Below are 10,696 nucleotides of genomic sequence, written 5' to 3' on the forward strand. Positions count from 1 at the left end.
GCAACATCTCATTAGTAATGTTTCTATAAACTCTGAAGTGTACATTTTAGTAGCATATGTTTGCTACCATAAATCTTAAATATTTATAGAAAAGTTGTATGACCTGACAAACAGTCCTAATTTTGGCCTATATAAGCAAATTCCCAAAATTAAATATATTTAAAACTTTTAACAAACCTTAACACTTGCCACAGTGTTCATTATGACAGGTGCCTTGTACAGAATAATTGAATTCGTCCTCCTACACATCTCTTTTTTTATTTTTATTTTTTGCGAACATACTGTACAGAGGGGTTACAATTACATGGGCAAGATAATGAGTACATTTCTTATCAAGCATTGCAGCCTCCTCCTTTGTTTACCCTTCACATCCCTTCCCAGCCTTCCCCTGTCCCCCCATCCAATACCCCCCCATCCTACACATCTCTTGAACAACAATATCTGGGATTATTTTGTTTTTGAAATGTTAATCTTGTCTATTCTTAAATGTGTGCTTATATAAGAAGTACATGCTTCTAAAATTTCACGAGAAATCTTCAAATCTTACTTTTCTTTGAATTGTCTAGTTTAAGAAAATCAATTACACTTTATATATAAAAAATTCTCTGTGCTCAATTCAGCAGCACATTCTCTAAAATTGGAACAATACAGAGAAGATTAACATGGCCCCTGTGCAAGGTTGACACGCAAATTCTTGAATCATTCCATATTTTTACAAGTAAAGATGCTGGAGGGGATGTGGCCACAAGGGAACCTTACTTGATTCTTGGTGGGAGTGTTAACTTGTTCAACCACTTTGGAAAGCAGTATGGAGGCTGGTCAAAAGACTCCATATAAAGCTCCTTTATGACCCAGCAATCACAATTCTAGGGATTTACCCAAATGATCACAAAGAAGACCATACTAAAACTACCAGCACAACGATGCTAACTGCAGCATTATTTACAATAGCTAAGATATGGAGCTCACCTCTATGGCACACAGAAGATGAATGCACCATGAAAATGTGGTGTATATACACAATTAAATTTTATGCCCCCTTCAGAAAGAATGACATCACCCAATTTGTTAAGGATTGGAAAGACTTGGGAAAAAAATTTAATAAGTGAATTAAGCCAAGTCAAAAGAAACATAGGTCCCATGGTTTCCCTTATTTTCAACAGCTAATATATGTCTGGGATAAGCAGAATAGATCATAAGCTATGTGCATATCAGATAAAATGATATTACAGGAAATGAACCAGACGTGTTTTTTGTTGTTTCTTGCTATTGTTTTTAAGATACTTATAATTCGTGATGTGATTTTTTTTATTCCTTTATATGTTCCTCCCCTACGCTCTAACCTCTGTTTTCACTGTATTTGAAGTTGGTGCGCCTACATCCTGTGTTTACATTTCTCAAATTTGGGGAGGGGAAAGGGAAATACAAAATTCTTAAATAGGGATAAATGTTGATATGCACAAAACACTATGGTGAAAAATGAACTTTACAATTTAGGCAGGGGAAGGGGGAGGGGAGTGTATTTGTGGAGGTGGGAGGGAAGGGATGGTGGAAGAAAAACAAAAGGAAGAGGTAACAATGCTTGTTAGGAAATGTACTCATTATTTACTCATATAAATATGACACCTCTGTACAGTTATTTTTACAGGTGGACCTATTGCAACATTGAGAAAAACAAGTCCTTATGTTGAAAACGAATTTTACAACTTTGGTGGGGGGGAGTGGGGAGGCTTGGGTGGGAGGCTGGAGAAGGAAGGGAATGGATGGGAAAGGGAAACAAAGGAGGAGGCTACAATGCTTGATAAGAAATGTTATCGTGCCCATGTAATTGTAACCCCTCTGTACAGTATTTTCACAGTAAAAAATAAACAACGTATAAAAATATTCTGATATAGAAGAGTTTATTTCCTTTATTTTACTCAGATAATATCATTAACAAAGAAATTAATGCAGAACATTGATATGCTGATATGAAGGTATTTTGAATAAATGTGTGTGTGCATACACACATTCATGCACACATGCAAACATGCACATTCTTGTTTATTGGCATGCTCAGAGTTTGAAATCAGGGCTTCAAAGTCTTGCTAGGCCTTTCCTCTCTAGATTGATGAGCTAATATATGAGCTACATCTCCATTCCTGGCTCTTTGCTAGTTCATTATAATTTCTGAAAAATAATCTCATGAATTTATTCCACCCTGAGAGTCTTCCAACAGTTATCCATAGATCTCAGGCTTCTGATTAGATATTCTGAGTAGATAGGATTAGAGGTGTGAGCAGCCAGGAAAAGGCTTTCAGAATAATTTTAAAAGTAGAAGAAATTTTACTTGATGGGGGCCTGTTTTATCATCTCCTACTGTTAAAGCATTTTGGAGTGATTATATGTGAATTTATTTTGTTTTCGGATTCTTAAAAGATAGTAAGTGTTGGGATTTAAAAGTTTCAGTATTTTTTAAAAAAGGATACTGGAGCTGTGGGCCAAAAGAAATTTGACTCTCTTTGGACTTCAATTTATAAACTCAGCTCTGTGCATGATAACCCAATGTCACCAACACAGTCTGTGTTGGTGTTGAAGACAAAATGTGACAGAAAACAATCACTATAGGCAATATTTGGTATGCTATTATTTCTTGGACAATATGAATATTGAATTGAGAGTGTAAGAGAATGGAGAGATTTTACCTATATTTTTTGTAATGTTAAAAGGCTTTTGGAGACTGTGACTCATTTCCTTCCTCACTGTGTGTCTTTGGGCCATGCAATTCGTGACTTTAATTAAAATTTTTCCCAACACTAAAATGATAATAACATTAGCATTATAGCAAATATTATCTTAAGAATTGAGAGAAATAAAACTTGCAAAATACTTAACATAAACTTTTATGAACGAGCTTTGAGTTTAGCCAAAAATTTTTAATACTAACTAGAATGCAATAATATTACAGAAAACATTACAGGTAGTGAGCAACCAGAAGGAATGTGATCTATTGAACATGCTCTGCTTCCAAGGAAGCCAGGTGTACAACTACTCATGCTTTAAATCAAACTGGTTATCTTAGGACTTGGTAGTGTAAAAATATCAAGGACAGAATAATGAAGGAATGTTGTAGACTGAGGTAATGTCCATATGATAATGTGCAAAACTGATAAAAGGTAAAAGTACCTGAGCAGTATATTATGTTTTATATCATTTAAGTTGCATTGCAAAGATAGGGAATACCTAGAACAATGAATTCTTTTTGATATCCTATCATAGGTCCTTAGCAGGATGAACTCTTTCTTCATTCTTTATTTTTTTTAATTTTATTTTATTTTATTTGAGAACATACTGTACAGAGGGGCTACAATTACATGGGCAGGATAATACATACATTTCTTACCAAGCATTGCAGCCTCCTCCTTTGTTTACCCTTCACCTCCCTTCCCCGCCTCCCCCCACCCAATTATACCCCCCTCCCCCCCCACACCGACATTGTAAAGCTGGTTTTGACATGACATTTTGTACTTCTCATTGTTGCAACAGGTCCACCTGAATCCTTAAACGACTTGTTTGTCCCCATCTCCTCCACATGTTATACTGACATCAAATATAGTGAAAGCGGGGGTTACACTGTGGGGGAGGGACATACAAAGCAACAAAGAAATAATCTTATAAATGCGTTAGAAACACATGCATGAAAGAAACGAAAACATTAAAATACATATTTAAGGGTTCATTTTCCTAACATCACATTATCTGACCTTTTCTGCTTGACTCATACCTATCCTAGATATTGCAAATAAGGGAAACCATGGGACCTATGCTTCTTTGGGCCTGGCTTACTTCACTTAATATAATTTTTTCCAAACCTTTCCATTTCCTAACAAATGGGGAAATGTCATTCTTTCTGATGGAGGCATAGAATTCCATTGTGTATATATACCACATTTTCTTGATCCATTCATCTACTGAGGGGCATCTGGGTTGGTTCCATATCTTAGCTATGGTAAATAATGCTGCAATAAACATAGTTGTGCTGGTAGCTTTAGTGTGGTCTTGTTTGTAAACATTTGGGTAAATGCCCAAAAGTGGGATTGCTGGATCATAGGGGAGATCTATGTGAAGTCTTTTGAGGAACCTCCATACTGCTTTCCAAAGTGGTTGAACAAGTTTACATTCCCACCAACAATGAAGTAAGGTTCCTTTCTGTCCACATCCCCTCCAGCATCTATTGTTGGTAGAGTTCTTGATTTTTGCTGTTCTAACTGGAGTGAGGTGATATCTCAATGTTGTTTTGATTTCTTTCTTCATTCTTGTAGAAGCAATATCAGATGAGAGGAACTGTATTTTTTGTTTGCTTCCTTCAATTTATTCTTCAATTTGAAATCTAAACTACTTGAGACTGAAAAAAAAAAACAAGGGAAATTAGACACGCAGGCTTTGGAAAGAACAATCAACATAAAATATATAAAATACATATAGCCTTATGAAAGGTCTAACTAAATTGAGTTATATAGTCTCAAGCATAAACAGAAAATGATATAAGCAATATCATGTTATTGAAAATTGAAAAATCTAAGGAGTTGCTTAATTTTTTCCTTTCTTCTCCCTTGAATTAATTATTGATTTTTGTATAGAGAGATTAAAGTTAACATTAACAAGAAATGATTAAAATTCAAAAGAGATCTGGGAAGATGGTAGGGGAGAAACTGGAGGTTAAACAGGCTCTCTCATAGAAAGCAGTTTAAGTGTTCCAGTGAACAGTCCTAAGCAAGAGAATCACAACAAGGGTGCCATCACAGTACAGAGAGTTTGGCCAGAGAGGGAAAATCCAGGCAAGGGGACAGGTCCGTGCACTTGCCAGCAGGCTCATTTACAGTTGTGGTGGTGGCAGTGGCAACCGTAGCCACCAAACCTGAAACACAGAGAGTCCTGGACGAGGGCCCCAGATCAGCGGGCTAGGGCATTCTACACAACACCAGCAAGAACTGACAAGGAACAGACATCTTCATCCTGCAGATCGCAGACCAGAGACGACCCAGGAACCAAGACTCTTGTGTGAGTAGAAGCCTGACATCCTCACTCCTTCTAAGGGAGCAGAGGAGGAAAGGCCACCCCACCCCTCCCCACTACTGGAGAGCTCCATCTTTGATACTGATAAAGGCCTGGCTGAACAGCTAGCTCTAACTCAGGCCTTGGAAGAAAACAAGAGGCATTTAGCAGGTCACAGGAACCTGACCTCACCTGCCAGGCTCAGCACCACCCAAGGAAAAGTCATCCAGCCCAGGCAGAGATAGCTCTGCCCTCCTTAAGTGTTGATTTCTTCACTGGGTAAACAGAGCCAGAGGCTGCCCCTCCCTACAGCAGTTTTGACAATCAACTGAAATTCAGTAAACATAAACCCTGAGAATGTCTCCAGGCTAGGCTCTCTAAGTGTCTCAGAAGCTAGCCCCTCAGGGAAACTCTACTGCTTGCTGAAAGGCCTCCACTCTACCCAGAACCAAGACTCATCAAAGCATCTCCAAACTAGAGGAAACAGCCATCTCACTCTTTTGTGATACTCAAAGCAGATCTCCCTCCCATTGAACTAGACTAGGAGGAGGATCACAAAATTCTGGGTAAAGCAGAACATTTTTCTGCTTGCTCAAACAAACTGACTTAAGAAACCAATCAAGCCACAGGAAAATCAAACAGCACAAGCAGACCAGAGACTCCAACAAGAGACTGGTTACAGACATAAGGGAGATACAGGATATTCCCACCCCCCTGCAGAAAATCAAAGACCTCACTTTTTGTACCTTTTAAAATTTGTTTAAATTTTTTGTTTTCATTTTTAATTTAAAAATATTGTTTGCTGTTAACCTTTCTTTTTGTCCTCTTACACTTTTTATTCTTGGGGAATATCTCTGTGTGTGTGTGTGTGTGTGTGTGTGTGTGTGTGTGTGTGTGTGTGGGTGGGTGGGTGTGTGTGTGTGTTAGCTCTACTGAACTTTTGATCCTATTTTTCTTTCTCATTCTTTTCACTTTTTTTCCTCTTTCGTTTTTTTTTGGGTGACTTAATTGCTGTTATGCTCATCCTCAGATATACGAATAGTCGATTATTAGACCTTATCCGCCATTATGTACACAATCCAGAAATTTATTACTCAATTCAAAACTTCTTTGACTCAAGTTTCTTAATAGCAGTACTACCTCTTTATACCTATATAATATTTTCAGCATTTTTTTTACTTTTTTGCATCTCCTTTCTATCCCTCCCCTTCTCTCATCCTATCCCTGTTCTTCTGTGAAAATTACATTGTTATATTTGCATAAATTTTAAGTGTTTCACTTAATAGATTTTAATATTTGTTTTTCTATTCTTTCTTGGCTCTTTTTTCTTTTTCTTATTTCTTCTTTTTTTTCTCTCTCTACTATCATTCTATCCAAACTATTTCCCTTATTGAGATTAGGACTTAGTTAATTTAACTCTCCTTTTACCTTTCCACATCCCTCTATTCCTATTTTTAGCCACATCTCTCCCTAAACCTAATAATTTCTGGTATGCCAAATTATTCTTTACTTTTCATAGCCCATTAGTACATAGTTGTTTGATATTGAATAGATATATCTGTTGAACTAGATTCTATCTGCAGACTTTTGACTGTGCAACTACAGACTTTGGATGATGCTTGTCTTAAGATAGTGTTTTAGCACAAAAATGGTGTTACTTTCATCCCAATTTGGCAGAACAAGCAGAAAAACACAAGAAAAATGTCAAGTCCCGGTATCTCAATTCCCACTCATCATAATCAGGGGACAGAACAGATAATGAATAATCCAGGGGAGAGCTCCCCAAAAGCTATACAAACACTACTGGTATACATGGTAAATGAAAAAATTGAAAACCTGCAAAGGACTCAGTGTGAGTATGATAGGGAAAGAGAGGAGGCAAACCAAAGGTCAATACAGGAATATCATGAGCTTGAGGAACTTACTCAAAGATTGACACAGGAATTTCATGAGCAGATTGAGAAAAACAAAGAGAAAAACAGGAATGGCATGAGCAGGCTGAGTCCAGTCAAAGAGATAGACATGAATTGCGTGAGCTGACTGAGAATAGACAAAAAGAAAGTCAGGAATTGCATAAACGTGAGCTAGCTAATCAAAGAGTAATACAGGAATTGAGAGAGCGGGATGAAATAGACAAAGATCTTTAGAGGCATTTATGGAATCCATAAACAGAGAGCTGAAAGAAGTCAGGGAGACCACAAAGGGAATGCTGAATGGAACCCAACAGAAGTAATGGGAGTCCAAGGAAACCATAACCAATCAACTAAGTGATTTGAGAATAAACACTGAATACCAAATTAAGGAAGCAAAGAAGTTCATAGAAGATCTAAAACAAAGCTCCAACAAAGAATTTGAAGCGATCAAAACCGACCAATTAGAAAGAAAAAAAATAAAAAACAAAGTAGAAACTCTTGACAGTAGGTTAGACCGTGCAGAAGATCGAATCTTGGGGATTGGAGACAGCCTAGATTATTATAGACAAAGAACGTACAAACATCAAGACAAATGCAAGAAATATGACAGATCTATTCAACATTTAGAAGACACCATAAGGAGGCCTAATCTGAGGATAATGGGTGTCGTGGAACACTTACAGAGAGAAGTTAATGGTCTAGGAAATTTGTTTAACAGGAACCTGGCAGAGAACTTACCAAACATGCAAAAAGATAGGCCTATTCAGATACAAGAAGCTTTTGGAACTCCAACTAGACCAGACCAGAACAGGACATCCCACCGTCACATTATAATCCACACAGGATCAATTCAGACCAAGGAAAAGATCCTTAAAGCTGTGAAGGAGAAAAGATCAATCACCCATAAAGGGAAACCAATTAGAATCACCTCAGATTTCTCAGCAGAGACAATCAAAGCAAGAAGAGCCTGGGATAAGGTATGCCATGCCCTAAAGACAAACAACTATCAACCAAGAATACTATTCACATCTAAAGTCTCCTTCATTACTGAAGGTCAAATAAAAACCTTTCATACAAAGAAAAATTGAAACTATATCTCTGTCAAACCAGGCCTACAAAAGATTCTTAAAGATGTCCTACACATAGCAAACCAAGAAGACCACAATGAAGGCCAAGAAACTGTACCTAAACTGAGTATCCAAGAACCGTAGGAAGAACCCAATTGGCCCAGCTTCCAAGATGGTGGATAAAATGACAGGAACTCCCAAAGACCTCTCAGTCCAATCTCTCAACATTAACGGACTTAACTCTCCAATAAAGCAACATAGACTGCCTAGTTGGATTAAAAAGCAAGATTCTTCTATCTGCTGCCTTCTGGAGTCACATCTTGCCCATAAAAACAAACACATTTTGAATGTGAAATGCTGGAACAAAATATACCAAGCAAATGGCCCCCATAAACAGGCAGGTGTTGCAAGCCTCATGTCAGATAAAATAGACTTCAAATTAAAATCAATGAGAAGAGATAAGGAAGCTCGCTATATACTAATTAAGGGATCCCTCCTTCAGGAGGATATTACAATTCTAAATATCTATTTTCCAAACAACGGAGCACACAAATTTATCCAAGAAAAACTACTTTCCCTCAAATCTCACATAGATACAATGACATTGATTGTTGGGAACTTGACACACCACTCTCCCCACTAGATAGATGAACTCGGCAAAAATTCAACTGAGAAACAGCAGATCTAAACAACTGCATAGATCAACAAGATTTCACAAACATCTACCTAATATTTCACTCAGCAGCATCAGAATACACGTTCTTCTCAGCAGCACACGGAACATTTTCCAAAATAGACCACTTTTTAGGTCACAAAGCAAACCTGTCCAAATTCAGAAACATTGAAATTATACCTTGCATTCTCTCAGACCACAAGGGAATAAAATTAGAACTCAAAACCAAAAGCCACCAAAGAAAGTCCTGTAACTCATGGAGGCTGAACAACACACTGCTGAATTATGAGTCGGTGGTGGAAGAAATTAGAAAGGTAATCCAAATGTTCATGTTATTCAAAACAGCTCCTCTGGGACACAGTAAAGGCATTACTCAGAAGCAAGTTTATAGCTCTGAGATGCTATATCAACAAATTGGAACCAACAATTTAATGAGACATCTGAGCCTCCTTGAAAAAGAGCAGCAAGATAAACCCCAATCCAGTAGGTGGAAAGAAGTGATTAAAATTAAATCAGAAATAAATTAATTAGAATCCAAAAAAATGGAAAGAATCAACAAAACAAAGAGTGGGTTATTCAAAAAATTAAAAAAAATTGATAACCCCTTAGTAAATCTTATCAGAAAAAAGAAGAGAATACATTCAAATAAATAAACTCAGAGATGAGAATGGTAACATCACCACAGAAACAACTGAGATTCAGAACATTATAAGGGAATAATCCTCAAAACTTCATGCTAATAAATTTGATAACTTGGCAGAGACGGAACTCTTCCTACCATGTATTGACATGTTGAAACTAAACCAAGATGAGTTAAACCACCTGAACTGGCCCATTTCAAGCATTGAAATAGAAAGAGCAATAAGAGACCTCCCATCTAAGAAAAGTCCAAGACCAGATGGTTTTACAGTGGAATTCTACAAGTCCTTCAGAGCAGAGCTCACACCAATAATCCTTCAGCTCTTCAATAAAATTTGAAGAGAAAGTTCACTACCGAGCTGATTCTATGAAGCCATCATAACCCTCATCCCAAAACCAGGCAGGGACTCATCAAAGAAATAGTACTATAGACCCATTTCTTTGATGAACATTGATGCAAAACTTTTCAACAAAATTTTGGCCAATCGATTTCAACAATTTATCCAAAAAATCATACACCATGATCAAACAGGATTCATTTCAGGAATGCAAAGCTGGCTCAATATACACAAATCAATTAATATAATTCATAACATCAACTGAAGCAAGGATAAGAACCCCATGGTTTTCTCAATAGATGCAGAAAAAGCATTTGACAAGATCCAAAACCCCTTTATAATGAAGGTTCTGAAAAAATTAGGAATCTATGGAACATTCCTCAATACAATAAAGGCTGTATATGACAAACCTACGGCCAGCATTATACTTAATGGTGAAAAACTGAAGCCATTCCCTCTTAACTCAGGAATGAGACAAGGATGTTCACTCTCTCCACTTCTCTTCAATCCAGTATTAGAATGCCTAGCTACAGCCATAACACAAGATATAAACCTAAAGGGGATCCCAATAGGGAAGGAAAAGGAAAACTCACCCTCTTTGCAGATGATATGTTATTGTACTTAAAGAATCTCAAAGACTCCACTCCCAAATTTCTCAAGTTGATTCAAAACTTTGGCAAAGTAGCAGGGTATAAAATTAACCCTCAAAAATCAATGGCTTTTCTGTTTATCAACAATGAGAAAAATGTGGCTGAAATTAGGAAAGAAACTCCATTCATAATAGGCCTCCAAAAATAAATAGGAATTAAATTAACCAAAAAGTGAAGGACCTCTATGATGAAAAATTTAAAAACCTGAAAAAGGAAATCAAAACAGAACTTAGAAAGTAGCATAAACTCCCATGATCTTGGATCGGAACAATCAACATCATGAAAATGGCAATACTTCCCAAGACTGCCTACAAATTCAATGCGAAATTTATCAATATTCCAACCTCCTTCTTCAAGAAAATGGAAGCGGCAATCGAAAATT

The 10,696-nt window shown here is 37.0% G+C and overlaps 1 non-coding gene across 1 annotated transcript; it reads left to right on the forward strand.

Annotated features, from left to right (window-relative positions):
• The first annotated feature begins 607 nt into the window (after positions 1 to 607).
• On the forward strand, positions 608 to 714 carry LOC138822180 (U6 spliceosomal RNA). The gene has a single exon (XR_011370376.1). It is a non-coding gene; the product is annotated as a U6 spliceosomal RNA (small nuclear RNA).
• The last annotated feature ends 9,982 nt before the right edge of the window (positions 715 to 10,696 follow it).

This window comes from Dipodomys merriami, unplaced genomic scaffold, assembly GCF_024711535.1.
Source record: "Dipodomys merriami isolate MVZ:Mamm:240054 unplaced genomic scaffold, mDipMer1.0.p SCAF_997, whole genome shotgun sequence".
NCBI lineage: Eukaryota > Metazoa > Chordata > Mammalia > Rodentia > Heteromyidae > Dipodomys > Dipodomys merriami.